Here is an 18122-nt window from a genome sequence, read left to right as displayed (position 1 = left end):
CATTTCTGAAAGGTCCTAGAGCGAACAAAGCCAAAATGTGTTAAGGGTCACAAAAGGGAGAGTAAATACGATATTACTCTGAGGCCCATACATGTAATTTTCTATGGAGCAGCACACAGCAAGCCATCTTGCTGTGAGCTGAGCTGCATGAAAGGGAAAGGGCAGAAATTCACCAAATTTTCTATTATAAGTGGGACTGCATTGTAGACAGTATTGTTTTTGTGCAGGAAGGGACACCTTGATGACCTTGATGATCAAAAACAATCCTGAGAGGCATTTTCCTCAGAATGCAGTACACATATAAAGAAGAAATAACGATATTTCTAGTTATACCTCACTTGGGGAGGCATAGCATTTTGATGCATTCCCAGGTCTACCAATAATGGCAAATTTGGGAGTGTGCCAAAAATCATGGGTGGATGCGTTGGAACACCCAAGTTCCACCCTGGAGTAGAGTGAGGAATGGCAGTGATTTGCGCTGCCTTGCATTACTCTAGATTTATCAATCCACGCAGAGCCAAGCAAGGTACCTTGCATGGCTTGATAAATCTCACTTCGATTTTGTGTCGATCTGGCACCCGTTTGCATGGTCAAAGGGCGACGCAATAATTTGATAAATCATGCTCTCACCTTCCCTGAGGACATTATCCTGCCAAAGTACATAATTTTAGAGAAGGAGATGGAAAAGGAAAGAGAATTATGGTACCACATTAAAGGTGTTGAGGTACAGAATGTATTAGTATATATTTTATGAAGCTTGTACCCTGGTGATCAGTTAATTCTTTGTTTAAAACCATTATCCTCATATTGATTCCGGTGACTTGAACAGGAAGTCTGCTTTGATCATTCAGGTGGGGTGCTAGAGCCTAATTAGTGTAGAGAAATCTAGGCTGATGTTCTTCAGTGTCGGGATATCAGTGGTAGGCACATTGAAAAGTTCAATTTCTTAATTGCTTTCTGAACCTGTAGGAAAGTCCACACTTTTTCCCGATATGTGATGTGATTTCTACTGGAAGTGCACTGGGTGCCTGCTAACCAGGTCCACAGTGCCAGAGCTCCTTCCATAAACTGTACTATTGTTCCCCTAATTGACAAACCTTTAGCACCCTCTGTAAGCCCCTAGTAAATGGTGCCCTGGTACCTAGGGACTAAGGTGCTAAAGAGGGTCCCTAAGGCCTGCAGCACGAGTTGTGTCACCCTAAGGGGCCTCTCCCCAAGCACATGCACGACTGCCATTGCAGGCAACATGTCTTGGTGCAGACAAAAATTAAAACATGACACGTCACACATTACTGTGTGCCATGCCCCCTACCAGTGCATATTATATTTGTAAGTCACCCCTACAGCAGACCTGACAGCCGTAAGGGAGGGTATATAATATTCTATGTGAGGACATATATGGCTGAGCAGATAGGCCCCTGTGCTGGTTAGCCCTATTGCTGCCAGTTAAGGTGACCAGGGAGGCCATTTTAAAACCATGTACTGGACACTGGTGAAAATGAGTTCCCCAGCTACATGATGGCTTCACTAAAAATAGGGATGTTTGGCACCAAACAACTTGTCTTGATAATCCCACACTGATGCCAGTGCTACATATATCAAAACATGCACTCAAAGGGTATCTTAGAGATGCCCACTGTAAACCTACCAGTCTCTGGTGTGTTTGCTGACTTGATTCCACCAGCCTGCTACATGAGACAAGTTTCTGACCACCTAGGTTGAAAACCTTTTGCTCTCAGGAGATCAGGCACAAATGCCTGTCCGGGAAAAGGGAGTAACATCCCCTCCCAAAGGATAACCTGCTGATTAGCTTCCCTGGTCTGGTAAGTTTGGATGTATGATGTTACAACGCGATCAAAATGATCGCTGTACATCACAATGCATCTTTTACAACGCAAGTCGTTACCACGACTTGCGCTGTAGGGTGCTGGACTTAGGAATAATAAGATTTACTATTCCAACTCCAGCCTACGTACACGTACGGTAGGTAAGGTGTTGGAATAGTAAATCTACTATTCCTTAGTCTAGAGCGCCCTCCAGCGCAAGTCGTGGTAACGACTTGCGTTGTAAAAGATGCGTCGTAATGGCACTGCGGTGTTTTGACCACGTTGTAAAGGTTGTTTACCAGCAAGTTTCAAAGGAGTTGCCGCCTTTGAAATACGGGTCTGGCTCCCCTCACATAAGAGGAAACCACTCCCCTGTCCAGAGCCCCCTTGGCACTTGGGCAGGTGGGAAAATTAGCTAGTCACGTAGGGGTAGGCGTGCCACCTCCAAGCTAGTTTTCAAAGGTAGACATCTTTGTGATGGCATACCTAGGAATTCTGGGACTGGGTTATGTCTACAGCAAGTGGTCATATAGAGGGTGTAGTGACGCCGAGGGTCAGTAGCCAATTGGCTACTGCCCTACATTCCCCTAACACCCCTAAGTTCTGTATTTAGGGTGGTCCCTGGGATCAGAGGAGGAGATCCTGTACACCTAAGAAGACAGAAGATACTGAAGAGCCACAAAAGCAGAAAAAGACTGAAGAGAGCACCTGACGTGGCCTCAGCCCCACTGGCTTGTCTGCAGCCCACGTCTAAAACTGTGCCAAATTTGATTCGTCCTGCACCTGTCGCCCCTGGGCCTTGGAGAAGAGGACCAAACATGTCCCCATATCCCGAGCATTGCAAGGCCTGATCTCACTCACTGGTTCAGCCTGACTGGCTTCCTAGCCAGAGCCTGCAGTCTCTTTTTACAGATACCGATCCCCATTGAAAAGCATTGGGTTCCTGATGCTGATTTGCACTCTGCACCCAGTATCCCTCATGCAGCTGGCTTTGTACTGCCAGTGCTGCCTTGGACCTTGCTCACCATTCACCTTAACTCCTGGAGATTGGTCCTGTAAGTTGATGTACTGTACCTGGTTGCAGAATGTGTCCTTCCTTCCATAGGATAACATTACTGATCTCAGAAATTGCACTGTGTACACTTTTTAAAAGAAAAATAATCCCTATTTTAATATGTACTTACCTGAATGATTTTTCTCTGATGCTTAAACATATTTAAATATGCTTACTATTTTTATATATTGGTGTGGATCTCCTTCTTTGTGTTGTCATTTATTGACCCTTATGTGTATTTGCAAATGTCTTACACACCTCTGTGTTAAGCCTAAGGCTGTCAACCACAATACCCCCTAATAGAGGACTTTGGGATTGCATAGCAAGCCCTGTCCACTAGTAAGGGAACCCCTGGACTCTTTACATGATATTGCAGAGTATTAATATATCACATAGACGGACAGCTCCCTACAGAACCACACTTACTTTGTTTCTCTTCTCATGTGTTCATTCAGGACATTTGATAACCTAGAGCCCTAGACTCCAAATACTTGCCTCCATTTGTGTGCCATTTGGAGCTTTGTTTGGTCAATTACTATACAGTTATTTGTCAACGATTCGAGTATGGGAGGCGTGAAGTTGGGTCTCAAACCATAAGTATTTCACCTCGGTATTTTTAAATTATTAAGATCAAACCAAACATGGTTATCTTCTTATAAGTGACAATGTATGGCATTATAAAACACAATTATTTTTGAAAACCCAGGGACTTGGATAGGGGAATAACCATAAGATTTGTAAAGTGCAAATGCATTATACACTTTCTCTATTCCTGGAAAGCATTATTGTTAGGCGCTATACGTCGTATGCCTATTCTAGTTGAGGACACTAAAGTGCGAAATCATTCGTGTAGATAATAAAGTGTTAATGCATCAATTATAGTATCAGTTTCAAGCACATCATACAGATTAGCAAGAGGTTATATACTAAATGTATAATGCTAAAAACGATAGTTAAAATAGTCATGGAGATAATAAAATGCAAATGTATCGATTATAAAATTGATTTCAAACACATGCTATACATAAACAAAAGTTTATATACATAGTGTACAATGCTAAAATCAATAGATAAAATAGTCACCAATAAGTTAAAATTTCAGTCCATTTCCCATTCGTATTCAATTGATAGCAAATAGATATCTAGTAAGGCTAAAAACAATTTGCTGCAATGTGTCTGTTTTTAAAAGTTGTAGTCCTCCTAAATGTAATCTAAATCCCAGGTTTATACATATAGGTTGAATCCATTTTTTCAGAGGGATTGAATATGCTGGGCAGAAAAAAAGTATGTGCGGATCTTTTTCTACAGCATTTTGTGTACATAAAGTATAGATGGCCTCCTTATCGTTAGAGTTTTTACATGACCACTTGGATGTATTAAATTTGGTCTGTAACACATCGAAGCGAAACTTCATATATAAGTTTTTCTCTAGTTGGGGTTGTATTTCGTCCATGTAACCCTCAAACCGGGGAACCGGTTTTATAGTTAAGAACTGCGAGGTCAGCCTTTCCACTTTCAAGCTGAGATGTATGCTATCCTGGGCATACATCCAATAATAATTTTTCAAAGACCTCTTTGAGTCAAATGTCAAAGATTGGGGGTCATCCAAAAAGCTATTCAAACTTAACTTATGAAACCAGCAATACCCATGGCGAAGAAATTGAATGGTTATGTTATGGTCGAGTCCCAATATCTCAATTAGCCCTTCTTTATAATGTTTGAGCTCTTGTATAGTCCACAAACGTACCCAGCATAATAATGGTCTTAATACAGCTTGGGACTCAATTTGCATGAGTTTTATATCTTGAATTATGGGACTCATAGGTGTACGTACGAGAAGCTGCAATAACATCCTTATAAATGTATTTTCTTCCAGAGTGAGCTTATGTTGGTTGTTGATGCCCCAGAGTTCTGCACCATAAAGGGTTGCTGCTTGTGCCCTACACCTATAAACTTTTAGGGCCAGTGTCACTGCCTTGGATGTACTTTTTGTATGCTTTTTCACAATTGCCATGGAATTTTGGACCAATATTGATTTGCATTTGAGCATTTGGGGCATCCATGTTTGGTGTCAAGCGTGATACCCAAATAGTTGAAGCTAAGCACATATTCCAATTCTTGATTTCCGACAATAATATTTTTCTGAAATGATTTGTGTGGATTTTGAGCCATATATTTGGTTTTATTTGTATTAATTTCTAAGCCTTTTTTCATGCAGAAAACACCAATACTGTCTAAAAGACTTTGCAGGCCCTTCTGCATTTGAGATAATAATATCGTAATAGAGTAAGGCAGGCACTGGCACCCACCAAACTTTGGTGAGTTGTGCTTACATCCCTGGAGATATTGCACAACATCGTTGATATATAGTAAGAATAAAGTGGGTGCCAGTACACATCCCTGTCTCACTCCTCTTCTTATTGGAATCGCCTTCTAACTTTTGCACAATTGTCTGTATGAAGACGTATTATTTGTGAAAGAAGGTCATCAGGGACTCCCTGGGTTTTTAGGGACTTCCACAGGGAGCCCCTAGGGATGAGGTCAAACGCGGCCTTCAAATCTATGAAGACTATGTACATGTGACCTCCCTTTAATTTGGTGTACTTCCATAGTATGCATAATAGTCTGAAAACCTGATCTATTGTACTTGTTCGCGCTCTAAACCCAGCTTGATATTGAGACATAACATCTTTTTCTTCTAACCAGGTATTGAGCTTGAGTAATATCTGTTTGGCATATATCTTCTGTATATCTATTAACCCCTTGACCACAGCGCAAAATTTTGCTGCGGTGCTGGGGAAAGAGATAGTGGGCGGGGTTCTGACGGCCGGGGGCCGTCCTCTGCACACACCCACCATGACGCGTGACGGCTCCCGGCTGTCAAACGCACACAAGGGGTTAAACTAATTGGCCTATAATTGGCAGGATCTTGACGGTGTCCCTTAAAGATGGGAATAATTTCGGCCCCATCCATGTTTTAGGTATTGGTGCACCTGCGGGTACCACATTGCAGAGTAGATATACATAAGGTGCCCAAACCTTAATGTCGTGCTTCAACAGGTGGCCTGGAATCTTGTCCAGGCCTGTGGCTTTCCCTGGCTTTACTGCTTGTATTGCCATTATTGTCTCGTCTAAAGGTAAAGTAGGAAGTGCCAATCAGCTACCTCGGTGCTTGTTCCCTTGGCGAGTTCATCAGTTGTTACCGTTTGCCAGGGTCTGAGTATAAAACCCAGAAATGATTATACCATGTGCCTGGGTCCAAATAGAGGTCCAGACTGGTATTTCCCACTTTGCTACCTTAGGGTAGCAGTTTCCAAAAACCCATGTGGTCCTTATTTTTTGCTGCCACAAGTAAATCATTCCAATTACTTTCCTCCCAGTCTTTTTTGCGTGAGCTAGTAATTTCCTATACTGGGTCCTACAGGCTCTCGACTTTGCTGTGTTATTAGACCGAGTGGCCAGTATCAATTGTTGTTTTGCCACGCGACATTCCTTGGTAAAACAGGGATTAAGAGAGGAGTGCTTAATGGTATTGGATGATTCTTTCTTACGAGGAATTTTACTTAAGAGGATTTCTAGCTTTTCAGCAAGGATAAGATGTATTTGAAAGATTGGGATGTCACATAGGAAAGTAGTTAAAATATCTGCAAAAGTATTATAAATCTTTACCAGGGTTTGGGGATTTCCGGCGATGGAAGGCCAGTTTAATGCCCTACGATTATTACTGATCAGTGGATTTAAGGGAGGATTTCCCTTAATGCCCATGTTTCAGAAAGTATTTCCTCCACTTTCAGGCACAATGGGAAATGATCACTATCGTCTCTTTGGTCCACTTGAAGACCGTGTAAGTTATCCCATAGGTTTAGTACTTACTATTATATAGTCGATGTTGCTCTTGGAGGTACCTCTTTTAAATGTATATGCACTCGGGCTGTCTGATGGCAGCCTACCATTGCATGCTCTTAGTTCTAGCCCTGCGACCAATCTAGCCAGTTGTATTACTTCCATTGTGCAAGGCACAGAAGTTCCGGCTTCCAATGGAGAAATGCCCCATGCCATATCCATTTTCTAGGCCCACCACAGGCTAAAATTTAGGATTAAAATCCCTGCCTATAAATATTGGTATCCTGGGGTCAATAGTTCTTAGAACATTGTCTAGTATCTCTGGTGATGGGGATTCTGTGCTAACTGCTCTTGGTCTACTATAGACATTTATCAGGAGGATTTTTCCTTTATTAGGTGTTTTTATTTTTAACTCTAGAATGTCTGGAGATGGTAATTGTAATTGGCTGAGATCTATCTTTAAGGTGATTTTTTTTTTTTTAGAGTTTTATATAGCGCGAACTTGACCCAAATTGGGTATCAGAGCGCTTTACATAGCACCAGTTGCATTACATGTGGACACATTAATTTTTATTAGGCACAGGGAGACTAAGTGATTTGTCCAGAACCACAGGATGTTCAGCGTCAGTGCCGAGACTGGAACCCACTTCCCCAGATTTGAGGCCGACCACCCTAGCCGTTAGGCCAACTCCTCTCCCCACTATTTAACAAACCGAGGGGCATATTACCAAGCAATAGCGATAATTATCGCTATTGCTTGGTTAGAGACAAACTTTTACCGCTGAGCTGCGGCGATTTTTATCGCAGATAAACCTTGGTATTACCAAGGTTTATCGCAAATGCGATAAAAAACGGCCACAATGCATGAATATCGCTGAAAAGTCAGCGATATTCATGCATTACCGAGCTAATGCTCTTAGCCATGTTATCCATCTCCCATTGGATAACATGGCTAAGAACTGCTCAGGGCAGGTGTTAGCTTTTGGAGATATTCGTGCTTAGCGCGAATATCTCCAAAAGTTGGTAATAGGAGATAGCGATGTTAGCGACTGTTTCCAGTCGCTAACATCTTGGCACGCCCACTTTGCATGTCATTAGTGATAAATATCACTGACATGCAAAGTGGGGCCCAAGATGGTCGCTATCTCCTACTAGCTATCGCTAACTGGTGTTAGCGACAGCTAGGTAATAGGGAGATAATTTTATCTCCGCTTTCTTGGCTTTTAAAGCCAAAAAAGCGGAGATAAACCCCCTGGATAATATGCCCCAGGATTATTATTTTTAGACATTATTCCCCTGCAGTTTATTTATACACATGTTTTCTCCCTGTTTACTCACTGTGTTTTCACTGTAGCACTGTGCACCTCTCAATGTTTTGCATTGCAAAATGCTTTCTGATTGTGTATATATACAAGTACATCCTTTTTTCTCATATCTTTTTGGCGCTTTGTCTTTAATTATTTTGACATTTTTGGTCTCAGTTCTGATGTTTGCTAATAGAATTGTTTAATTTATCTTCAAATAATACCTCCTGTTTCATTGTTATATTCTTGTTCTACCCAAAGGCCAGAGGGAATCCCTGTGTTCCTCCATGTCCTAGATTCTCCAAGCGAATGCTTGACTTACCCTTGTTGACAGCGCATGCTCAATCCCTCCAGGCCAGTGTGGGTAGTAGTCCCAGGATTATCCCAGAACCACAGTAACCCACCATCTGGCTGCAAGGAGTGGCTCTATGGAAGAATTTCTTCTCTCTCAATTCCACATCTCAGCCGGCAGGGCTCCAAGAAAGAACCTGTTACCAGCCTGATGCTGACAGGATCAACCCAGTTGTGTTCATAATCAGGAATATTTCCCCTTCCCTAGAATACACAGCAGCTATGTGTATGTGTTATGCAATGTTAGTGTACTGAACTGCACAGAGCTAGTAAATAGGGTAATATATAGTGATAACTGTCATTTAATACTTTCAGATTTCAATAATATCATTAAATATTTTGTCTAATATCACACATTGGTTCCAATATGAGAGTGACATAATCATCTGTACACTTCACTTAAATAAAAAGAAGTGTATGTGAGGCTGACACCAAACTCTCTGCTCTTCATATTCATAGCCAAGGGCCTGAATCATGAAATCCCACATTTGGTCTAATGCCCTCTGTGAGATGAAGAGATGCATTGTGATCCGCCTTTGTTTGAGGCGATAAGTGATCCATTGGCACTGGTTCTTTTTTGCATTTTCTCCAAGGAAAAACACATTTTATGAAGCCTAAACCATAAAGAAAGTTGTTGTTTTTCTTTGGAGCTCTAGTGAGGGGCTGCAGCCTGCTGCAGAACAATGTTTCCATCTGAAGAATCTTGGCCACATCACTACATTTTTCAAAATGGACGCACAGCTGGTATCCATTCGTCCCCAGGGAAGGCAGAAGCCAGCAGCTGGAACGAGGTCTGCTAATCCACTAGGAGTAGCTAGTAGAGCGAAATCTCCAAGACATGTCAGGAGACAGCACTTTATGCAGCTTAACAGCCTTAATGAGGAGACCCACTAATTCGGATTAAAGGAAATGCTCTCTTGTTTTACTGTATTTAACACGGACTCCGCTCATTAGTAAAAACGTGATAATGCACCGAGTATGAGTCAAGTTACTAATTCTTAAGTAGAGTAGTGTGAGCAATCTCAGAGGCGCACAGGCATATATACACACACACACACACACGCTCACCCACATCACTCACTCTCATTTACATGTGCTGAATGCTTCCACAAACATTATAAAATCTCCAAGTATATTGTATAAACCCAAAACTCTATTAACATCATAAAGTTCTGCAGAACTTTCTTGCTGGTCATTTGCCTGTAGTCACCTAGTGAGTGCCATTTTCAGCGGTTGCAGAAACAAGCATTGGCAAAGCCAAAAAGGTCTCGCCTTTTCAACCAAATGGCTTGCCAATGTTTTTTGCCGATAGTCTGCAGTATCGGCAAAAATAAAAAAAAATCTGAAAAAGAGTGCGAGGATGAGCACACCAATGCAATGTGTACACTATGGTGGCCATGAAGGAAGACATATGTGTGCCAGTATCACCATGAATGCACACCCATACAGCATGAATTGGCCCCCGTTTTTATTATTGTTCTTTTTTCCATTGCAAGATGGTGGAATGCACTTGAAGGGTAGGTAAATTAAAAAATAAAGAAAGTGAAGATTTTAAGAGGTGCACAAAGAACACTTTCCTGATTTAGATATATTCTGAAATATGTGCACTGTTCATTTACAGACACTTAAATGTTGTTGAATGCTAGAAAAAATCCTTTTCTTTCCCAGTACCATATTGTCACATAAATCCTCTCGCTTTGAAGTCAGAGAAAGAAAATTAAACACCAAGTTCCCTCGGAAGACAGAGCCTGACACATGAGCTCTAGCTTTGAATGCACAGTAAATGTGACAAGATAAGAATACAATTTAAGGGCCAATATACAGGAAGTGAGCACTTGTTGAAGAATTACAAGGAGTGATGGTGAAGAGGCTATGCTCCACGAGAGTGACTAAGATATACTGGACAGCCTGAAACAAATAATGCCAGCAAATAGAAATCTACAAAATGTGAATTACGTTATTACAAAGCCAACGGTGTGCAATGGGTGGAATGCATTCTTAGTGAAGCTTTCACAATGCCCACAAGAAGTCTCCGCAACCAGACAGATGCTCTGTCTGGTAGGCTTCAACCTATAAATCACTGCAGGTACCCATAAATTGGGGGTAAAGGTGTAGCAAAGACAAGGAGGTACAGTCAGGAGGAGCAAGGTAATTTAAAGAGGAGTCTGACAGCTTATACATTGAATTTTTAAACGCTCTGCAACGAAGAAACTGGCAACAAGTACACATGTGACAGTACATCTTTTCTAGGATACTTTATTTGGCACAAAGAATATACATTGCAAGATATCATACACGGTAAAGAGAACTGCTGCAGAAATCTTCTTGTGCTCAGCAATTTTCAGAGGATAATACTAATGGTAAGTTATTTCTGGTGATTAATGAGCTTGTTGGAGAAATCAGTGTTTTGTCTAGTCACCGAATGATAAAGAAGCATAGAGGGTTAATGTGCCTGCTGCAAATCACATTGTGTAAGATGCAGATCACTAATTTGTATTTTATGTACAAAGGTCAGTGGGTTACTGCTTTTGACACACAGATCCTTTTGTTGCTTATGATTCATAAGTTGCAATCCTCCTATTATAGCACAGTTAGCTTTAAAGGGGCATTAAGGAGTAGTATGCAAGCAGCAAGGCATGGGTTTAGAACCTTTTCACTTTTTTTCTCCGTCTGTTATAGTAAGCGTGATAAAAAGGGTGCCTTTGGATACTGATAATTTCTTATTAGCTCAGACAACCCCAATCACTGTGTTACGTTTAAAATCCTGATTTGTGTTGATGTTTCTTTCCTTTGCATTTGCCTTTTAAGAGTTACACCCCAGACAGCTCCCACACAGATTAATACTGGAACAAAGAAGGAATGGGGACCTTTTCAATACTTCGTTACTTTTTGGTCCATCTGGAAGTTGAAAATAAGAAACTTCACTCACTGCCTGCAGGTTGCTGCTGGAACGCAAAGCACCCTACTTTTGGGCGCTGCTGATTGTGTCCTGGTGATTGTAAATTACACCAGGATAAATTCTGAATATCTCACTAGGCCAGCCCGGATCCGGCTCAATAGTATGTGCTGGATCCGTCTGGATCCTGCTAATTTCTTACAATAATTGTCGACAAAACTAATATAGCCACGTTGCTTGAAGATTTTTGTGTTGTGAATGACAAATCTAATTTCTTCCAGGCTTGTTTTGTCTGAACCCTGTGTGCCATATGTTATCACATCATTGGTCTTTGATGGCTTATGCAGAAACAGCCTGGCAAGCTCATCCATCCCTATGTAAGTCAGTGGCCCATCAAAGCGCACATAGGTTACAACATAATGTACATAATGCACAGGAAAGCATGCTTACTTCATGTCCTGTTGCCTGGATATTGCATGCCCTGACACTCACATTTCAGACACTTTGCTATAGTTCATATAACAAAATATAGTGATGTATGAACCAAAGTTCCTCTTCAGACCAACCAAAGCTCAGGCTCTCCCATAGTGACAGGTGCCACCTTTCCATTGAGGAACAAATTAATGGCTTCATATTAACCCATTCATCAGATTTAGCCCATTACAAGAAGGCTACAACATTAATTTTCTGTTACAGCAGCTATAAAGTTACCAGAATATTTTGTGCCACCATCACACACCTGGCTTTGGTTTTACAATTCATTGTTTTCAAGTGTCTTGCTCTAACTTGGTCAGCTGAAATGAGCCAGTATTGCAACTCACTCAATATAATCAACATGAAAGCTCCTCACTGGGAATTAATCTTCTCTGTACAAAGACTCATCATGTAACCCTTTCAATTTTAGAAATCAGGAAAACTACTGGGCCTATATTGCAAATAAGGCACATTACTCTGGTCTGCACAATGGCGCACCTTCAGTTGGGCATGGTGGGTACAGACCAGGAAAGTGTGTGCTATAACACGGAATGTGTCGTTCCCGGTGGAGGTGCAAACTCGCACCTACACTTGGAACACCACATTTGGGTAAACATCTTTTACCACAAACACCTTTACCCGCAGCGAATTACAACACAGTTGTTACAATGACCGCATTGTAACCACACATACCATTAATCTGTAAGTCAGAACAACGACTTTCGCAGGGGACACAAGGTGGTAGGTTTGAAATCCAACACCTTCACTACTTTCCGCACAGATTGGAGTTGGAATAGTAAATTATACTATTCCAACATCCAGCGACCCCCCACTACGCAAGTTGGTGTTACGAATTGCGGGTTATGGTATGTGTGGTTACAACACGTTTGTTGTAATGACTGCATTGTAATTCCCTTCAGGGAAAAGGGATGCGTGGAAAAGTGGTATATTCCCACATTTGTGATAGTTGGACCCGCTATTCTGATTTCATAGAGAAATTGGGAACCTAACCTGCATTTGAAAAGGGGCAGACATTCTCCTGTAGGTGGATGCAAAGGTTACTGCATTCACCTGCAGGAGGATGTCTGGAGAGGCCCTTGTATTCTCCTTGCCCCGTTTCAAGTGGCGTCCTCCGGGGTGGATTGACTGTGCACCACCTCAGTGTGTCACAGACCATGGGGCTGTTACCAAGTCTGACAGTCCATGGACTGCCAGACCCACGGGGGTGCGGGGGTCTTCTGGCTGCCTTATTACAAGCAGGGCGGTCTGACCACCATTGCACTACCCCAATGGTCCCGCCGCGATGGTCCCGTGGCTGTGGTTCACCCATGCATATTACGAGTTTCTTCTTCCCCACAGTTTTCATGGTGGTTCCTCCTCCATGAAAACCATGTCAGTGAGGAAACAAAGGGGTCCTACAGGGCCCCCATTGCCTCTGGGCCATTGTTGCATGCACGGGGCACATGTTGTGCCACCCTGTGTGCATGCACCTCTGTACCTACACAGCATTGACTGCGCAAGTTCTTGCTGTGCAGGTACTGTCTTTGGCGTTCCCATAGCTGTGCCTATTTCATAGGCACCGCTGTGGGAATTTCATAGAATCACCCACCAGTGACTTCAAAAGTCATAAAATGGCGAGTGGTGGGCAGATGGGTTTGGTGGTGCGGCGGCGTGGCAGTCCCTCCACCGCACTGGCAAACTCATAATCAGGCCTTTAGTGTGCCTCCGGACAGTCTCTTTGCCTATGCACATATGTCTGTAAAAGGCCATACACAATGCAAATGAGGGAATACCCCCTCATGATTATACCAGCAAAACAAATGTGCACCACATGATCCATATTATAGAAGAGGCAGCACAAGCATCTGCGGGCCCTGGTATAAGCATGTATGATGTTACAACGCATACATTTACAACGCATGCCTTTACAACGCAGTTTTTAAATCGCAGCATCCTTTAAAACGCATTCCATTACATCGCATGACACTACATCGCATTTTTAGAAACTACCTTTACAACGCATTCCATTACATCTCATTATACCTTTGCAACGCATACCATTACAACGCATACCATTACATTGCATTTAAGGTAAGTATTGGATAGTATAGGGGTAAAAAATACTATTCTTACTCCAGGGGGTGCAACAGTAGGGTAAGTGTTGGATAGCGTAGGGGTAAAAATTACTATTCTAACTCCAGGGGGTGCAACTGTAGGTTAAGTGTTGGATAGTTTAGGGGTAAAAATTACTATTCTAACTCCAGGGGGTGCAACAGAAGGGTAAGTGTTGGATAGTGTAGGTGTACTATGCGTTGTAATGGTGTGCGTTGTAATGATATGGGTTGTAATGCCTATGTAGTAGTGACATGCGATGTAGTGTCATGCATTGCAATGGTATGCGTTGTAATGCCTGCGTTGTAGTGACATGCGTTGTTAAGGATGTTCCAATGTAATCACTGCGCTGTAAGTGTAGTGCCGTGTAATGGTTGCGTTGTAAAGGTTGTTCCCCTTGCTATAATACCAAAGTGCCCTGTAAGTTCACAAAATTAACACAAGCACTTGTGCCCCTAAGCACTTTCTGTAATATAACCTCTGGTGTTCTTGTCAGCTCAAACAACTAAACTAAGACACAAACTCCCATAATGCACTGATTTGTCTATAGGGAGCACAAGACTGGCAACAATGTGTCACAGTTAAGTCACCAAGTAATGCTTAACTAGGATGGTTAATTAAACTTCTAGGGCATGCATATGTGTAAAGTGAGATCTTGTGACTTTAGACTTGTGATGAAGGTATTATAATGTTTATCAATTTACCAGTTATGACCAATGAATGCTCATTTCTACTGTACCTTACCCAGATGTGGTGAAAAGTAGTATTGGAAATGTAACTATTAGTAGTGTTATGTAGTTTTGCCACGTCTTGCTAAACACCATTAAAAACTCTCTATTTAAGGTATATATATCTCTCATGGAAAATATTAGTCTAGGAAGGAATTCTTAATTTGGTTTTATTAACTTTTCTTACCTCTGCTGGGACAGATGCACACTCAAAAGCTCTCACCTGAAATATAAAAAAAACTCTTTTAGGCAAAGTATCATAGAGACCCTCAGAAGAAGAAAAAAACAAAGAGCACTGGTTACTGTTAGAAGTCGAAGTTCAGCAAGTGATGTGACAGACTGTTATCTCTTATCAGCAACGGATTAAATACCAGCAGGCTCGGGGATAGCCTGTACAGAGTGTTATCTGTTATCAGCAGTGGCCTAAATAACAACAAGCTCGTGGTTGGCTTGTGGACTACCCTTCTATCAGAGAACCCTTCTTCCAGTCTAAAACTGTGCAAAAACATTTTCCCGTTGATATAACAAACCTAAGAGCCTGGATACCCTCTCGGGTGATTAGTGCGGTACACAACTAAATATAACAATTAGATGATGTTTACCAGATCTGGGATATGCTTGGATGGATGGGAATAAGAGTGAAAAAAATGCAAACCAAAAGCAAACACCTTTTTGGCACAGCCCATCAGCCGCCTAGAGATACTTTAAGGAAAGTATCTGCAATGTCTGAGTTTCCAATTAACGAGGAGTTTTCTGGAGTCCCTAAGCCTACAAGCTGTTTTTTTATCATGTTCCGAAAATCCAAGTGCACATTAATAATGACTGTTTATTTAACTAAAAGCAATCCTTTTTACTCTAAACGTAGGACTTTAATTTATGGCATGAAATGCAGTAATACATACAACAGCTTGGATCAGTTTTCCATCAATTAAAGTTAACAGAGATGAAGCATGGATTGATTCTCAGTAAAGCAAACATTCTTAGATGAAATGGAGTTTTTATTACACCTCAAATTGCAAAAATGGCCATTGAAGACATGGAAATTGAATGAGCTGGCCACATTACAAACACCTCCTTTGAAGGGATAGAATGATTGCTCCCTAAAGTAAGGACGGTCACTGACTCATTTATAGACTATGTCCAACTGCTGGGCAGTGGGCATAATATTCAGATATGTCTAAACTAACATTTTAACGTCTTAAAACACATCTTTTGCAACAAAATGATGCAGTCTAAGCTCATTGAATAAGAGCTTGTCACCGAACCCAGAGATGGACCAGAATCCATTATTATTATCATCAGAGGGACAATTTGGTCCACAGGTTTGCGGTGGAAACCTTGAAACCATTTGGAAAATAGCCCAGATAGCAGAAAACACTATGAAGGATGAATATGATGTGCTACTGTACACAATCTTTATTACCATACCGGTTAAACCTTCTGTTTTTGTTTCTTGTTTTTTTTTTGTTGTTTGAGTGCATTCACTATACCTTACTGTAGCTCTATCCACATCAAGCTTGTCATGATTTCCTTCAACAGGCTCAGTCGGTGTATTTTTGCAGTTTATGCTCAAATATTTATCGTGACCACATGATTTGGTTTGTACCTCAATATACCATGCTGTGAACAAATGCACCTAGTAATTGTACGCACTACTATAGTTATTTGCATTATAATGTATCATAATGTCCTTTTCCTATTGTAATCATTTGTAAAAAGCTAATACAGATGATTTAAACAATAAAGCATTGACTTGATTATGATTTTGCTAGAAAAAAACTCTTACAAGTATGGTGATGTCTACTGACAAGGTGCAATACTACCATGGGTACCAGGTTTGCTCCTACTTTTGCCAACGCTTTTATGGGTAGGTATGAGCTGGAACATTGGTGGAGCCATCTTCATATAATGCGATCTATTTTTGGGCCAGAATATTGATCACATTCTGATGATTTGTACAAGTTCTTTGAGAGAAGTGTGCTGAATATGCTGTCTATTCAATGTTAATGCACTTAGGGCGTCATTATGATGGGATTGATACCGACGACATGTCAGTGTCGGTCCCACCGACACCCGAATCAGCGGTCCAACTGCCGCATTACGATGTGGTCGTCCGGACCGCATGGGTTGAGGGACCTACTGCTGCGGTACTGACGGGCTCAAGGAGCCCGTCAGCCCAACGGTCAGAATGCAATCCCTACAATAAGGGCAGTGACTTCTCAGGCACTGCTGTAGGGATTGTGATGGCCCTTTTCCTCTGCCTTTATATAGCGGTCCGACTGCCATAGAAAGGCAGACGTAAAGGGACTTAGGCAAGTCCTTGCAGGGCTCCGTCCTACTGCGGTCTCTGATATGAGGCCTAGGGGGCACCTGTGGCGCGTGAGGTGCCTGACTCTGGTGCAGGGATGTTTAAAAACATGCCTTTTGGCATTAGGGCTTGTGCTGCTGCCCTTTTCCGGGCTGCAGCACAAGGCTCAATGCAAAGAACCGTATTTCCGACCACCTCTGAGGCAGTTGGAGACTAATTTGGCGGTAGGGACCACCAACTACCTGTCGGCATGTCCCTTTACCACAATGATGCTGGTTGGACGCTCATCCAGCCGGCATCGTAATCGGGCCCTTAATGTTATGCACAGCTTGGACATTTTTTGTGATAAAATTATGATAGAAAGGAATAAGTACCATTAGAGGCGCCCCAGCCAAAGATAAACAGATTATCTGAAAATATGCAGAGTCCACATAAGTCTTCACTAGCTTGGCTTCCATAGTGATACTTATTAGGGTTAAAAGGCCTCCGCTATGATGCCCTGACAATGACATAATAACAGAGTGAACACCGAATAAAAAACGTTAATGCGCGGGTTCGTCTGGGACCAGGTCTCCTGCAGACAGACAATCTGATGATTATTTATCAATGTTACCTATTTTTGTCAATTAGTTTGTTATCAGTGGGTTGTTATTTAAGGTTAGTTTAATGTTTCCTTAAACCCTGTCTTAGTCATTGATATGTCAGAGAATGTGCGAGATGAATAAATAAATAAGGTCATAAATCTGGCCCAGCAGGGGACAAACTTAGGACTCAACAATCACCAAAGCATTTCACCTAGAGCGCTGCAATATCCACAGCTTTCTAGGCACATGCCTTGGAAACGTCTGTGAAATCCTAATTTTGGCGATGGAGAGGCGATGCAGGGGGAATAATTGTACATATTGCATATTGTGGCATGCCCTCACTTTTGTGCAATATTTTTTTTCTTGATATTCCTGGGCAAAATACTGTTCCCGTGGAGAAGCTCCTTCTCTTCACCAATTTTGAGGGTGTTGAATTTCCCTCCCCACATTCGAAAAATATTAAATTCTGCTCTTGGCAGGAGCCAATTGTTAACCATTTCCAGGCTTTAAAGGGGTCAGAGGCGTACTTGAGGAACACCGGGCAACAACCATTACGACGCGGTCATAAAACCGCAGTACCATTACAATGCGGATTTTAGAACGCAAGTCTTTACCACGACTGGCGCTGGAGGGCGCTCTAGA

At 41.9% G+C, this 18122-nt stretch overlaps 1 long non-coding RNA gene across 1 annotated transcript in view; it reads right to left on the bottom strand.

The window, feature by feature from the left end:
• The window catches only part of LOC144781092 (uncharacterized), an 875268-nt gene that overhangs the window by 310189 nt on the left and 546957 nt on the right, over positions 1–18122 (bottom strand). The window contains exon 3 of the long non-coding RNA XR_013600872.1: positions 14776–14811. This is a non-coding gene — a long non-coding RNA (uncharacterized LOC144781092). The remainder of the gene's footprint in view (positions 1–14775; positions 14812–18122) is intronic.

Source organism: Lissotriton helveticus, chromosome 9 (assembly GCF_964261635.1).
Source record: "Lissotriton helveticus chromosome 9, aLisHel1.1, whole genome shotgun sequence".
In the NCBI taxonomy this organism is placed as follows: Eukaryota; Metazoa; Chordata; class Amphibia; order Caudata; family Salamandridae; genus Lissotriton; species Lissotriton helveticus.
Note: the sequence above shows the minus strand (reverse complement) of the source record. Positions and strands in the feature narration are given on the sequence as shown.